Consider the following 13,998-nt stretch of genomic DNA (forward strand, 5'->3'; position numbering starts at 1 on the left):
TACCTATTTCCCCCAACCAGTGCTGCCACCGCCAAGCTCAGGGGGGAAGATGAGCAGGCACTCGTCCCAAGCAGCAGTGGTGGTGGCAGCCGTGAGGGAGCACCCTGTTGCCTCTCCATGGCCTCTCCAGTGTGGTGTAGTGGTTAAGAGCGGTAGACTCGTAATCTGGTGAACTGGGTTCGCGTCTCTGCTCCTCCACATGCAGCTGCTGGGTGACCTTGGGCTAGTCACACTTCTCTGAAGTCTCTCAGCCCCACTCACCTCACAGAGTGATTGTTGTGGGGGAAGAAGGGAAAGGAGAATGTTAGCCGCTTTGAGACTCCTTCGGGTATTGATAAAGCGGGATATCAAATCCAAACTCTTCTTCTTCTTCCATGGCTGCCACTGCCAGCCTCCTCCCTTGGGCAGCTCGGAGCGGCTGCTGGAGTAAAGGGTGAGGAGGAGGAGGAGGAGGAGAGACTACAAAAGGTGTCTTGGTTTTTTTTAAAAAAAATGCTTTGTTTGTCCATATCTATTCTTGCCCCTTTCTAAAATTTATTTATTGGTATGTGTTTTTCTTTTCATAAATCTACCAAAGAATAAAATTAAATACAGTAAAACCGGGATTAAGGAGTTTCCTCAGGACGGTGGACAGCGTGTGTCCTGTTGTTGTTGTGTCCTGTTGTGGTGGCGATGGTGGCTTCTTCTGATAGGAAATGTTCAGGGGGAGGGGGAAATGGGGCGGTAGAGGAGGGTCAGTTGACAATGAGTGATAAATGTCCCTATTTTCATCTGAGCAATGTCAGAGGGTATGTGACCTCCTTGTGGGCTTTTCGTAGGCATCCGGTTGGCCAATGTGATACCAGGAAACTGGATTAGATTATCCTTTTGGTCTAATCTTCTTCTGTTCAGATTCGGACCACAGACCACAGGTTCTCCTCCCTCCCTCCCCTAGAGAACTCCAGTAGCAAAGGTCCAGGAAGGTCCTCCTAGGAGTTTTCCCGTCTCTGTATACCAAGGTGAATGTTTTGCCCTGAGGCGAGAATACAGCTCCTCTGAGATGAGTTCCTTCCAGGAAGCAACCAGGTATGCTTTCCCACAAGGCTGTTATCCTACACCTATACCTTCATGTGCCTCTTGAATCAAATGCAGTGCCCCTTTTGATACTCTTTCCCCCCATCCACTCAAAGAAGCATTTAATGCATTTTCCGATAAGAGCGCTACTTCTTGTTTGCTGCTATTATTCACACACTCCATGTGTGATCCCTGAAGGACTTATTAGCTAAGTTCTCTCAGTGCACCTTTGCCTCTTTCTGGGTCTCTATGGTTTCTGACTTGCCCTCTGCATATACCTTAGACACAACTCGGAGAGTGAGCAACTCGCCGAAAGGCTCCATCAAGGAATGGAAATATTAGATGAGACACAAAAAGCTCAATATTTAAGATTGCTCATCTTTATTTCCCACGGGGCCCTTGCACAGCTTGGATCTTATGCTTATTGGCTATTATTCCAGTACCCAGTTTTGCAATGCCAATTATTTGGTGCTGAACTTCTCCATAACAGGTCTGCACAGAGGAAAGGTTTCAATCCTCATAGCTTTGTGTTTGGGCTCCAAAACATACAGCAGACTCAACACCGTTTGGAAGGCCATCGAGCCTGGAAAAGCAAGAAGCCAAACTTTCCTGAAGAAATGATAACATTTTCCAACCTTCCCAGGAGCTGAGTGTGGTTTTTTGTGGAGGTTAGATGAGTTTCAACGTTGTTAGCAGACTTGGCTGTTCGAGATATATAAGCACCAGAGATTTAAAAAACAAGTGAGTCAAGTGAACACCCCCTCACTCAGTTCTGCTTCTTACCTTACATTTTAAAAGTATGCACTATTTGGCATTTCACCTTTGACTTAATTCTAGATTTCAGTGTTGATCGCCTTCGGGTTGTTTTTCCTTTATCCCCCACAACCTGACTTTGATTGCCGCTGGCACTTTTCTAAGACTTTCTTGCTTCTTTTCCTTGTTACTCGTTGAACCTCCACACTGGAATTGGCAAAAAGTAAAGGGGAGACCATCTAAACACATACTTGTGTTAGAGGCATTAGCAGAGGGATACCAAGAAGTGTGTGGCCTTAGGAGCAATCGTAGCTGAACAAATTTCAGTGCTGGAAATGCGTTAAACTACAGTACAATTGCATCTTGCATGGAGGGTTTTTCACGCATACACAAAACCCCATATTTTCCAACTGCCCCCTTGGAACTGCCCCCATACAAGTATCTGTAGCACCTTTCCAGTGTCAGCGCGCTGAGCAGGCCTTACCAGATAAGCAAGGCAGAGTGCTTAGAGAAGCTTTTAATGTTTGATGTTTTATTGTGTTTTTAATATTATGTTGGGGAGCCGCCCAGAGTGGCTGAGGAAACCCAGCCAGATGGGCGGGGTATAAAAAACTCTTCTTCTTCTTCTTCTTCTTCTACTACTACTACTACTACTACTACTTCCTCTTCCTCCTCTTCTTCTTCAAAGCTCTTTTCACTCCGGGATAACCTTGCATGCATTTAATTTGTGCCATTTTGACTGGTCAGCCTTCAACTGCACACAGCTGAAATCACACAAATTAAATGGGCACAAGACGCAATTGTGCTACGTGTGCCTGTATATACACAACCCTATAGATGTCTACTCAGAAGCATGGGTGTAGCCTGGAATTGTGTTAGGTGGGAACGAGACTCCCTCCTGTTCTCATCCTCTGGCTCTATTGCTCACTCAGGTTAACACTTGTGTCATTAGAATGCGCCACAACATCATCCAAGTGATGTCAGCGAGCATTTCAATTTCAAATATTCTGATTATTTCTACTTTTGGTTAAGTATTTTTGCTTACTTGATGGGGGGGGGGGAGACACTACACCCCCCCATACACCCATGCACAGAAGTAAGTCTCCATGAAGTTGAAAGGCAACCACCTAACTTTGAAGAATTCAGAGAGGCATGATCCTTTCAATGGCTTCATATTTCATCAAGCACCTTTCTTCAGTGAGTGTTATTCTGTTCCCAGGACAGCCTTTGGCAACCTGGTGGTCTTCCAATGTGTTTGGACTACAACTCCCATCAGTCAGCACACCTGAGGACAGTTGTTTACTCCACAGAGCTTCAGTTCTCAGCACCCTTAACAAACTACCATGTCCAGGATTCTTTGGAGGGCGATGAAGCCATGACTTTTAAAGTGGAATAAGAGTATTTTAAATGCATGGCATGGATGTGACCTTAGATTTCTGAACCCTAAGGTAAATATTATGAATTAAATATCCCATGGCTAAGGCAAAATTTGGGTGCAGATCAAGGCCAACGTAAGTGACTGAAATTTCTGGTGCATCTTATTATAGCCAAGATATCTTTTGAGTTCTCATGGGTGTCACATTATCTCATATTATTTTTTTCCCAGTCTGCAATTCACTGTTTTCAGCATGTTATTGATGATGATTTCCCACCACCAACAGAAAAGAATAGCGTGGAATCACTTAACAATAATGCAGTTAATTAAGTTGTTTGATTTGGGCACAACTAACAGCCAGTTCAATAAAGTTGTTTTTGCAGAATCTGAACTGCAGTAGAATGGAAATGGCCTGGCTTGTAGCAGATACAGGGCAAAATGGGAAATGATGCCTTTAGAAATCCGTACCAAGGATTACTTTGTGTTGCAATTTTATGTAGAGGCTGCATTTAAATTATATCTGATTACATCACATATGGTTGTGAGGGCACAAGTAGTGGTGATAAGTCACTGCAACTCCAAGCTAGCTTCAGCAAAAATAGCCAACTGTTCTTTAAGCCTTCTAGCTCCTTGGGATCAACTGTCTGCTCTGAACCTTGGTCTTTGCCCTGTGCTTAGCTCTGTTACATTGTTACCCGTAAAATTTGCTTGTTTTTGTATATGTGCCACACTATTTGCTATGAACCATTAGGCAAACCCTTTGGTGTGAGCCTTATGCCACAACAGCTCCTCCACATACTTCAGACACTTCTCAATTATCGTCTGACAGCGTGAGAAGGATAATTCATGGTAATTTCGATACCATGTTTTCTGGTCGCATTGTCTGCTGTGTGCTACTACTCTTATCAGCAGAAGTGCATATATGTTAATTATCAATCTGTACGCTAATGATCATAGCTAGAATCCTGGCAGATTTATCAAGATTTCGGAACAATAAAATAAGTATAAATGTTTAACCAGCAAGTGAAACATTAACCATTTGATGGACGATAACTTTCGTTGCCACTTTTGGCCAAATTCCAGAACATGGGTGCCTTGAGAACAGTTTGTTTCAGTGGGATTTAAGTGTCTGCAATGGACTACTGCATTTTCTAAAGACTGTTTTAATCCTCCCCTTTTAAAAAAAATTGGGGCAAGAGTTAAAAAGCAAATGTTTTCTTTTACCAAACTCAGGAATTATTTGGTCCTCTGTAAGAGGAGAAAGGTGTAACAGCCACTTCAAACATCAGCTTGGATCCTAATGTGGACTGATCCACACATTTAAGCACATTCCATTCACATCTGAAGCACTTTCTTTCTGCCAAAGTGTTTTGGGAACTGTAGTTTTCCCCTCAAAGAGCTACCATTTCTAGAACCCTTAACAAACTACAGTTCCCATGTTGTTGTTGTTGTTTTGAGAAGTTGTGCATTGAATATGCTATAAATGTATAGCTTGGATCTGCTCAAAATTAGAGAAGGAAAATCTTCCATTCCTATCTCCCCTCGGAAGTCACCTGCACCTCCTGAAAAGCTTCTCTGGAGGGTGGTAGCAGACTCCTGAGCAATATGGAAGGGGACATAGGGAGGCTGCACAGGAGAAAAGGGAATAGGAAACTTAGCTTCTGCTATCTTAGGGTCCAATTGCCTCCCTCCCCAAACAACCTCCCCATGCCCCATCTCAGATTGCCCCTGTGCTGGTCTTCAGTGCCCTTCCCTCTGCTAATACCTATCCTTTTGCCCAGGCTTTCGCTGACCTGTAAGAGCATAAGAGGATGCCTGTTGGATCAGTCCAATGGCCCATTTAGTCCAACATCCTGCTCTCACAGTGGCGTTATCTGGGTGAAACCAGCAAGGAGGACCTGAGCACAAGAGCACTCTTCCCTTCCTGCAGTTTCCTGACTCTGGGATAAGCCCTTAGGACTGGGCCGTTACTTGTTTTTACAATACTGTTCTACTGTTTTTCTGCCTATATCACTGTATATCACTTTGATATTTTTACATCCTGTTATGGAGATGTATGTGTTTTTTGGAGATGCAGGTGTCTGCCATGGAGAGAAGGGGACAATAGTTTTTCCTTCCACGGACTTCATTAAGGTAACTCATCTTAAGATCCAAGCCATTGAGTTTTATGGAAGCAATGGTTTATAAGTGGTTAAGTGCAGGTCACTTTCACTTCCTTGGAAAATGCAGCAGGGATATATTGGGAGTACAACTGATCTAAGTACTATTAATCCATTTGCAGGTGTGAGAATGACAAGGAGAGATCCTGCACTGCATTACTGTGTTTTCTGTATATACATAAATACATTGTTTTATTTGTGTGCCGCCTTTCCACAGTTAAAACCATGCTCAAGGTGGCTTACAGTATGGGGGGAAATACACAGTTCAAAACACAACAAAAATAGTAATAAACAATAAATAAAACATGAAAAAGCACACAACCAAAGTGAACAATTTCTTCAGAAATCATAATAAAGATACAAAATAAGGATGCAAAAATTTAATATCAATAGCCGCAGCAAACTACCGCCCTCAACATGCCCCCCCTAGTAATACCCCAGCCCAAGATTCTGTTCAGCAGCCTCAGCTTTTGTAGTTGGAGTCAGTCAAGGCCCTGCCCTCCCAGGCCTGGTGGGAAAAGCCAGCAAGGCAGGGAGCAGGTCTTCCAGGACTCACAGCCAAGATGGTCTCTGGCCTCTTCAGCATCCTCTGCAGCAACCCTGCCTCACTGCTGTCTTTAGTATACAATTATCTATTTGGCTCAGGAGAACCAAAACTCACTTGGAACGCTACATATTTTATATAAGCAAAAAATAAATAAAAACAAAACCTCCACGGCAATGGTTCTTCAACTGATATTTAACTGTGGCAAGAGAACATGCATGGTAGCCACTGGTTTTGAAAGCAGTTCGCTTCTTCGCAATTGGAGAAACCATGTGGGACACACTTGTCCCCTCATTTACTCACAAGAACCCTGTGAGGTAGGTTAGGCTGAGAGGCAGTGACTGGCCCAAGGTCAGCCAGTGAGCTTCATAGCCAAGTAGAGATTTGAACCTTGGTCTTTGAGATCCTAGTCCGATACCCTAACCATTATTCCTCACTGGTATAAAAGCGTGAAGTGTTATGTTTGGAAGGTGAGATCATATGCCGCTTATTATGTGATCAGCATGCCACCACGGGTACACAGTCAATCAGCTTTATCTCTCAAGTGCTGTGGTGTACAACATACACAGCACAGCAGTTTGTCATGCACAGTGTGGTTAAACGGTTGCGTGCTTATTTGTGCCGTCTATTTTCATTCCTTTTGCGAACTTTGAACAAGCCATGCACTACTGCTCAATTTAAGTCGGGGGGTTCTGTAGCATGTAGTTGGACACAAAATGTGCAGCTGGAAAAATGGGGAGAAAACTAGGCATGTTAGGTGTGTTTATTAAGCACTTAAATGGCAGGCAATGTTGGGCACTATGTACGCAACTTAGATGAACTCAATTTCCATGCTTACACTGCCCAAACCATACTAAAACACCTTATTCTTTATGGTCAGAACCTCCTCCACTCCACCTTCATCTTGGGGCAGGTATGCATCATCACATCTTTGTAAATACCCTTAAAGTACTCCTGGTTTTGTGCCTTAGGCCTGTCTCATACCCTTTGTTTTGTCTTTTGAGGCCAATGTGAAACAGCTGGTCCACCTTAGCCAATGGTGGTATATTATAATAGAGTAAAGATAAAGTTTTCTGTTTCTGGAGATAGGCAGCTCCTGCTTTACTTTGGAGCACAATGGTGGCCCAACATTTAATCAATGAAAGCAGATTTTAATTTTTGCTTTCTTGGAGGAGTGCTACACTCACAATTTTCCTTCTCCCCCCTCCTCAACACACAAATATGAGAGATGGAGAGAGAACTTCAACTGGATATAAGAGGCAGAAGAGATTCAGTTAGTAAGCCAGTCTAGGGAACTTCTACTAATTTATTAATCCTTTTTGGATTTGCTCACTAAACTCCTCTCCTAGTCAGGTTTTTCCAAGTGACCAGACTGTCCATAGGCCTGGACTGAGTCTGAAACAGACCATCTAGAAACCCTCTGAAAAGCTTCACAGCTTGGCAACTTGATTCTGCAGACAATACAAAATACTCTGGCAGAAGGAACTGAGAAGACCATCCTGTTGATTGCAAAGCATATTGTGAGGAACCCTTTTATTATTGATGTTCAGTCCTTGCCAGAGCTTCCCCAAGAGGAGTTTTTGGAGCTCAAATATGATTCAAATTGCCAAAGATGATATCAACCAATTCACTCCGGTAAAGTTTTGGTTGAAATATCTCCCTGTATACTCCAGAACAGGAGAGTAGGCTCTGGACATCATTATGCCATTTTCCTCCATATCCCTTTGTGAAACTGGTTTTTCTGCTATTCTGGCTATTCAAACAAAGCAGTGCAACAGACTGGGTGTTAAATGTGACCTAAGATTTCTTTAGTGATGCCCAGCATCCAAAATCTTGTGACAAGCGCACAACATCAATGCTCACATTCAAAATAACTGAAGCAGACTCTTAGAAAGTTTAAATTCAATGTAGATTTTTTGAAGATCTGAATACAGTATATATATTTAAAATTATAAATACATTGATTCATTCTGATCATTAAGCAAGTCACAATATCATTAAGTCACAATATTTCAAACCTGTTGAAAATCCAAATAAAATAATTAGAGGGGCCAGGTTTGAAAGGGGACGTGGGAATTTTACATCAACTGAAATGGGTTTAAAAGATCAAGAAACACTGGCCTGATGTTTTGAAGATTTCAGCATCCTTTCTTGTCTCGTAAGAATCAATGGAGGAAGTGCACTCCATTGACTTGAACGAGACAAAGGTAAAATAATTTGTTAGTGGCACCAAAATCCCAAGAGGCCTCAAGCAGGTACTATGTGTCCATAGGTTGTGTGATGTCTTCAACCTTGGAGGTAAAGAAAAACAGTACAATCCTATACATGACAATAGGACTTACTCCCAGGTGGGTATAGAATTGCATCTAAAAATGCTTATCCCTTCCTGCAAGTGTAATGCAGAAGCTCTAGGAGGCATGATGCTATTTTTGGTGGAGAATTGTCTGCATTAGTTCATTGACCATGCTACCCACTAGATGACTGGCTATAGTTGGTAAAATAGCTAATAGCTACTGACTGCTTTTTAACTGGGGACGTGTGAGGAGAGGAAGTTCAAGGAACCTCACGTCAGTGACAGGACATTGCACACAGGGAGCCCTAGGTCCAATCCCTGGCTTCTCCAGTTTAAAACAATCAGATAATAAGAAATGGGGGGCAATTCTGCCTGAGCTGTTGCCAGTCAGAGTACATAATACTGGGCTGGGTGGACAAATAGCCTGACCTCATAAAAGGCTCCTATGCCCCTAACTTAGGCACACCTCCAAACTGAACAGTTCCTATGCTACTTTTTAGGAGCCTTGGAGAAGTGTTGCAGGAGTCATCCCTCACTCTGCTCTCCCCAGCATCTACCTTAAAGATAAGCAGGACTGTGTGGAAAAATATATTTAAGATATTGCTAGAATTTCTCTCTTTTGATGAAGCTGGCATGTTGTGCAGAAAAGAAAATAAGGATTTAAAAAAATGCTGGAAGAAATGGTGGAAATAAGACAAGAGGTAAGATTTACTTATAGTATATTTATTAAGTTTGTTAGTCACTTTATCTTGCCTAAGGCAGCCCAAAAGCAACACACAGCCAACCGAAAGATTGCTGGCCCTTTCTAGTGGGAGCCAGAATCAAAATGGCAGTCAGTGAGTGAATGGTGCTATTTCTTGGAGGAATCAGTATTTCTCATAAATTCAACAATGTGTACTGGGACCCAGGAAACCACCAAAGGGAGAAGAGTGTGCACACAAAAAGAAATTCACAGCATAGCAGAATTAAGGAATTCTTTCTTCAAAAAATTAAGGAAACAGGAAACCCCAAGTCGATTCAAGGAAGTGGTAAATTTGAAGAGTGCCCATGGTTTTTCAACCACTGGTGCTCTCTGGAGGTAATGAGCCTCATTTCTAATATATTTCAAAAGTATATTCTTGCCTTAGGTGCTTTTGCTATACCAGAAAAAGAAACATGAATGAAATCCCTTTGTCTCTGAGGAAGGCGCATGGTTGGGCACTCTTTATAAAGGCTGTATATGCTTCAGACAATTAAAGCACATCTCCCTCTTCACTGCAAGACTCCCGTGAACTGTAGTTTAACCCAACAGAGCTACAACACCCAGCACCACACTTAACAAACTACACTTCCCAGCATTATTGTATGGGGGAAATGCACTTTAAGTGTATGGTGTACATGCAGTACAGATAAACTAGAGCTTTCTAGCACCAGCTTACAGCCCACCTCTTCCTCTGCTTTGCTAGAAAATACAAGATCCTGTAACAGAAGCACTTTCCCTGGCAAATACGTCTCAATTCCCTGCAACAAAGAACCACTGTGTGTTTCTCATGCAAACAAACAAACAAGAGAAAAGTCTGGAAAGCCTTAAGCGAAATATCATTTTGATGCTACCTACCTACTGCCAAGCAAACTGTTTTGAGAAATTCAGCCTTAGCGATCTGGTCCCAAATCTGCCACACACAAACACACACGTCTTATGTCGGCAGCAAATTCCACTGAATCAATGGGCTTTTCTTCCAAATAATTTGTTTAGGATTGAAGTGTAAATCGAGGAATCTGTGATCATTACGTTCCCAAGGATCATCTAGTTCAACCCCCTGCAATGCAGGAATCTCAACTAAAGCATCCAAGACAGATGCCCATCCAAACTCCACTTGAAAACCTCCAAGGACGAAGAGTCCGCCACCTTCCAAGGGAGTCTGTTTGTTCCACTGTCAAACAGCTCTTCTTGTAAGGTGGCTCTTCCTGGTGTTTAGTTGGAATCTCCTTTATTGTAACTTGAACCCGTAGGTTAGGGTCCTGCGCTGCAGAGCAGGAAAAAACAAGCTTTCTCCATCCTCTATGTGACAGCCCTTACGATATTTCAATATGCCTATTATATCTCCTCTCTACCAGGCTAAACATACCCTGTTCCCTCAACTGTTCCTCATAAGGCTTGGAAATAGCTGTGAAATACAACTTCATATGTTAGGATATAAGGTGCAGTTATTTATAGACACGTGTTGGATCTAGCCCTTAAATAGGAGACAGGACCTTGTCTTCCATAGGATGGTGGGCATACTGGGATGGATCAAGATGTTGCCTGCCATCCGATACTCACTTAACTGGGAGTAAACACCATTGAGCTTAATGGGACTTATTTCTAAGTAGACATATATAGGATTACACTGCAAGTTAGTTGCATTTAGGCCTCATTGAAATCAATGTGAAAAACTACTCAGGTCTTAACAAGACCCACTGGGAACTAACCACAACTCATTTGCAGTGCAGTCTTATGCATGTTTACTCAGAATTCACAACATGTACCCAATATTTCTGGAATTTGTGACTACTTTGGTTTTCAAGAGATAACATCCCCATTCACTGGTAGAAGAGAACACATTAAGTGCATTTATCTACCCAATCCCCAAAGATGGTCACTGTTCAGTGCTATATAAGTGACTGTCTAACCAGTCACTGAAGAACAGTTTGCATAAAACAAAGTCAGTTGGGACAATGAGTTGGATTCAAATACGGTCCTCAAAAGCCGCTTCCATGAACAAAAGGAGCTTGAGACCAATAAAAAGGAGTTTTTGCTTATCTACTCCCCTTGCAACTCATACCACCTACCATACTTTTCAAGGCCTGCTACAACCCTCTGAAGGTTTTTGGAATATGCAAAAAGGGTGAGTCAAAACCTGAGAGCGGAATTCTACTTATGGAACTCTGGATCCAATCCAGCACCTACAAGGTATTGACATTGTATCTGTTCATGAAATATCTACTAATATTGGTGCACATACTATGAACACCTTGGAGGCAAGCTATTTCTGTGTGCTCTTTTACCTTGAGATAATTTGCGGGTCTTAGCATTCTTTCTGTATTTGTTGACCATTCAGAAAAAGTAGATTCTTTGCTGGACTGCAAAAAATTAAAATTAAAAAAATCATCAACATGCTCATTCATTGGTGGTTGGTTGATCAGTAGTGTAATACTGATCTTTCAACGTCAGAAAATCCAGATGTTGCTTATAATAGTATGGATATAATAGGGCTAGGGAACATGGAAGAAACCTTTCTCCCGCTTGATTTATGGTCAATATTGTCATATACAAGCAGTCAGGGTCATTTCACTAGATAATTTCTTCCTTCTGAGTTTTCACACTGGCACAGATGAGATTTCCAAAACACACAATGATTATATTGACAGGCAAAGGTTATGTAACGTCCCCACAATTTATTTCTGTTTTTCCATATATTGGAAGTCCCAAGTACACAGAGATTCCCTGCAGATCTCACTATACTTTCAGTTGGCTTATGACTGGTGTTTGCCCCCCACAAACACCCAATAAACTGTGGTATGATAATCCATCATTTTTTACACAACTCATAATCATTTTCACTGCAGCCAGCAGTGCTTGGGGTAAAGATTTTATCTGACAATTCTTCGCAAACAGCCAATTAAAAGTGCTGATAAGGCCCACTATTTCATGTCCAATCTTTCTTGCAAACTGGTGCATCTTCATCCTAATCTTCTCTAAAAGCTTGTTTGTCATAAACCAATAAACACTGCCTTCCTCAAAATGTCACCACCATCAATGGAAAGGATACAATTCCTTCACAGACTGAAAATGTGTATATACAATATCCAATTCAGTAGTTGTATAAACCACGCTTTATTATTATTTTACATTTTTATCCCACACTTCCTCCAATGAGGCTACATAGTTCTTCTCTCTCACCCATTTTTCCCCACAACCCTGTGACGTAGATAAAATGCGAGATTATGACTAGTCCATAATCATCAAATGATCATGACAGCATGGCGTTTTGAACCTGGGTCTCTGTGGTTTTAGTCCAGTATTTGAACCACTACACCTCCTGTAAGCCTCCCACTTTGAATACAGTGGTACCTCAGGTTAAGAACTTAATTCGTTCTGTACTAAGTGTATTTCCCCCCTTTCTTTTAAAAATGTATTCTATATATTAATTCAACAAAACCTGTCACCATGCAAAGCTGAACAATGCTAATCTTCTTACCAAGCTTACTTCTGTAATGTCAAACAAGAAAATGTTGCTTAGTTTCTAGTGCTATTATGTCACCAGAACTTAGCTTGGAAAGTTACCTGCACCATGCTTGACATCATATGTGACTTTACTATATAACCAGAATTTAGCTTGCTGCTTTGTTGTTCAATTAAACATACATTGCAACATTAAATAATGAATCATGAGGTAGAACGTTTGCAGAACAAATAGGCAATTTCTTTATTGTGTGTAGATTTCACTAAGGGTGGCTTGTTGAAATCAACTGTTTGAACTTCCTCTTTTGCCGTTTCCTTTTCTCTTACTGTTCCATTGTGGACTTTGCTACGATAGCACTTAAGACTTTTGCATTTTCTGAGATAGTTGGCAAAAGTTACATAGCCTGCATTATGTGATCTCTCATTAGTGTGATTTGAAAAACAGCACACATCACTATTACTTGAATCTTGACACAAGATGAACAGTAACCAGATGCTAAATTCTTTCTCAGGAGTTCTCCTCCAGAGTTGATTTACTAACAACTTTAGGACAGCATTCTTTCCTTCCAGTTTCCAGGACTATGCCATCCCCGATCACATCGGAAAAACCATGAAACTTACATGCTAAGAATATACATTTCAAAAAGCTGAAGCATTTTTGTTTTTAAAACACCTCACTTTTACCTTCACAAAGTGTTCCTTCGACCTGAAAATGTACCACAGAAGCAATACCAAAGACATGATAGAAAGGAATACTGTACTGTATACACCTTTTTTTGTGTGCGGTCAGCACCTTACAGTGGCCTCTGTGCTTTTTTCCAAGATGGCTCCACGGCTGAAATTGAACGTGAAACCGACAGTAAGGCTTGTGGGGGCGGGGGTCGACGACACGTGTGTCCCTAATAAAATATAAAATAAAAAGCACTAGAAAATCGACCAAAGGAACCCGAAACAAGATCTACCCTCTGTGTGGCCTTGACTGACGGAGAGGCCGAGGGGCTGGGAACCGGAAAGGCGATTCGGATAGTGGGCATGTGTCTGTGTGGGAGCGGGGGGAGGGCGTTACTTCGGCCCGCTCCGTCTGAAGAGATCTGTTGGAGCGGTGGGCTTGCCTGTTGGCGTGTCTCATCCCCCTTGCCCCCACTCACCCACCCACCCCGGTCGAGAAAAGGCTGCACAGATGGGGGAAGGAGCAGCGGCCGCGCGCGCGCCGCCCTCCTCTTCCTCAGTCCCTTATGAGGATGTGGGGCAGAGGAACGGAAGCGTCGGGGTGGCGCGCAGCCTCACCCTGCGCTGCTCCCAACAGCCGAGCCGCTGGCTGCGCGCCGCCAAGGAGAGAGGCGCGGCTCTCCCGCATGCGCGAGCGAACATGCTCTGCAGTAGTGGGAGGGCGGCAAGGCGGCGCGCGTGCCCGTCGTCGGAAGGAGAGGGAGGGGGGGACAGAGGGTGTAACAGCGGGGCTAAGGCGTGTCCGCTGCCGCCGCGCGGAGGCAGGAAAGGCAGCCGGGCGCGCGCTTGAGGCGGTTGATGCAGCCACCGGGTTGGTAAGTGTGAGAGAGCGACTGACTGAGGAGAGACGGGGCGGGGGGGGGAAGGAGGGGAGGGAAAGTGTAGGCG

At 42.9% G+C, this 13,998-nt stretch overlaps 1 long non-coding RNA gene across 11 annotated transcripts in view; it reads right to left on the reverse strand.

Moving 5' to 3' along the window:
- The window catches only part of LOC308481189, a 60,183-nt gene extending 46,258 nt beyond the window's left edge, over positions 1–13,925 (reverse strand). The window contains exons 1-3 of one of the 11 annotated variants that reach the window (XR_013988506.1): positions 13,066–13,925; positions 11,205–11,279; positions 9,775–9,829 (exon numbers count right to left, since the gene is read on the reverse strand). This is a non-coding gene — a long non-coding RNA (uncharacterized lncRNA). The other 10 variants (XR_013988508.1, XR_013988509.1, XR_013988511.1 and 7 more) reach the window with 10 other exon arrangements.
- Positions 13,926–13,998: the final 73 nt, after the last annotated feature.

This window comes from Podarcis pityusensis, assembly GCF_964106645.2.
Source record: "Podarcis pityusensis genome assembly, chromosome: 7".
Lineage (NCBI taxonomy): Eukaryota > Metazoa > Chordata > Lepidosauria > Squamata > Lacertidae > Podarcis > Podarcis pityusensis.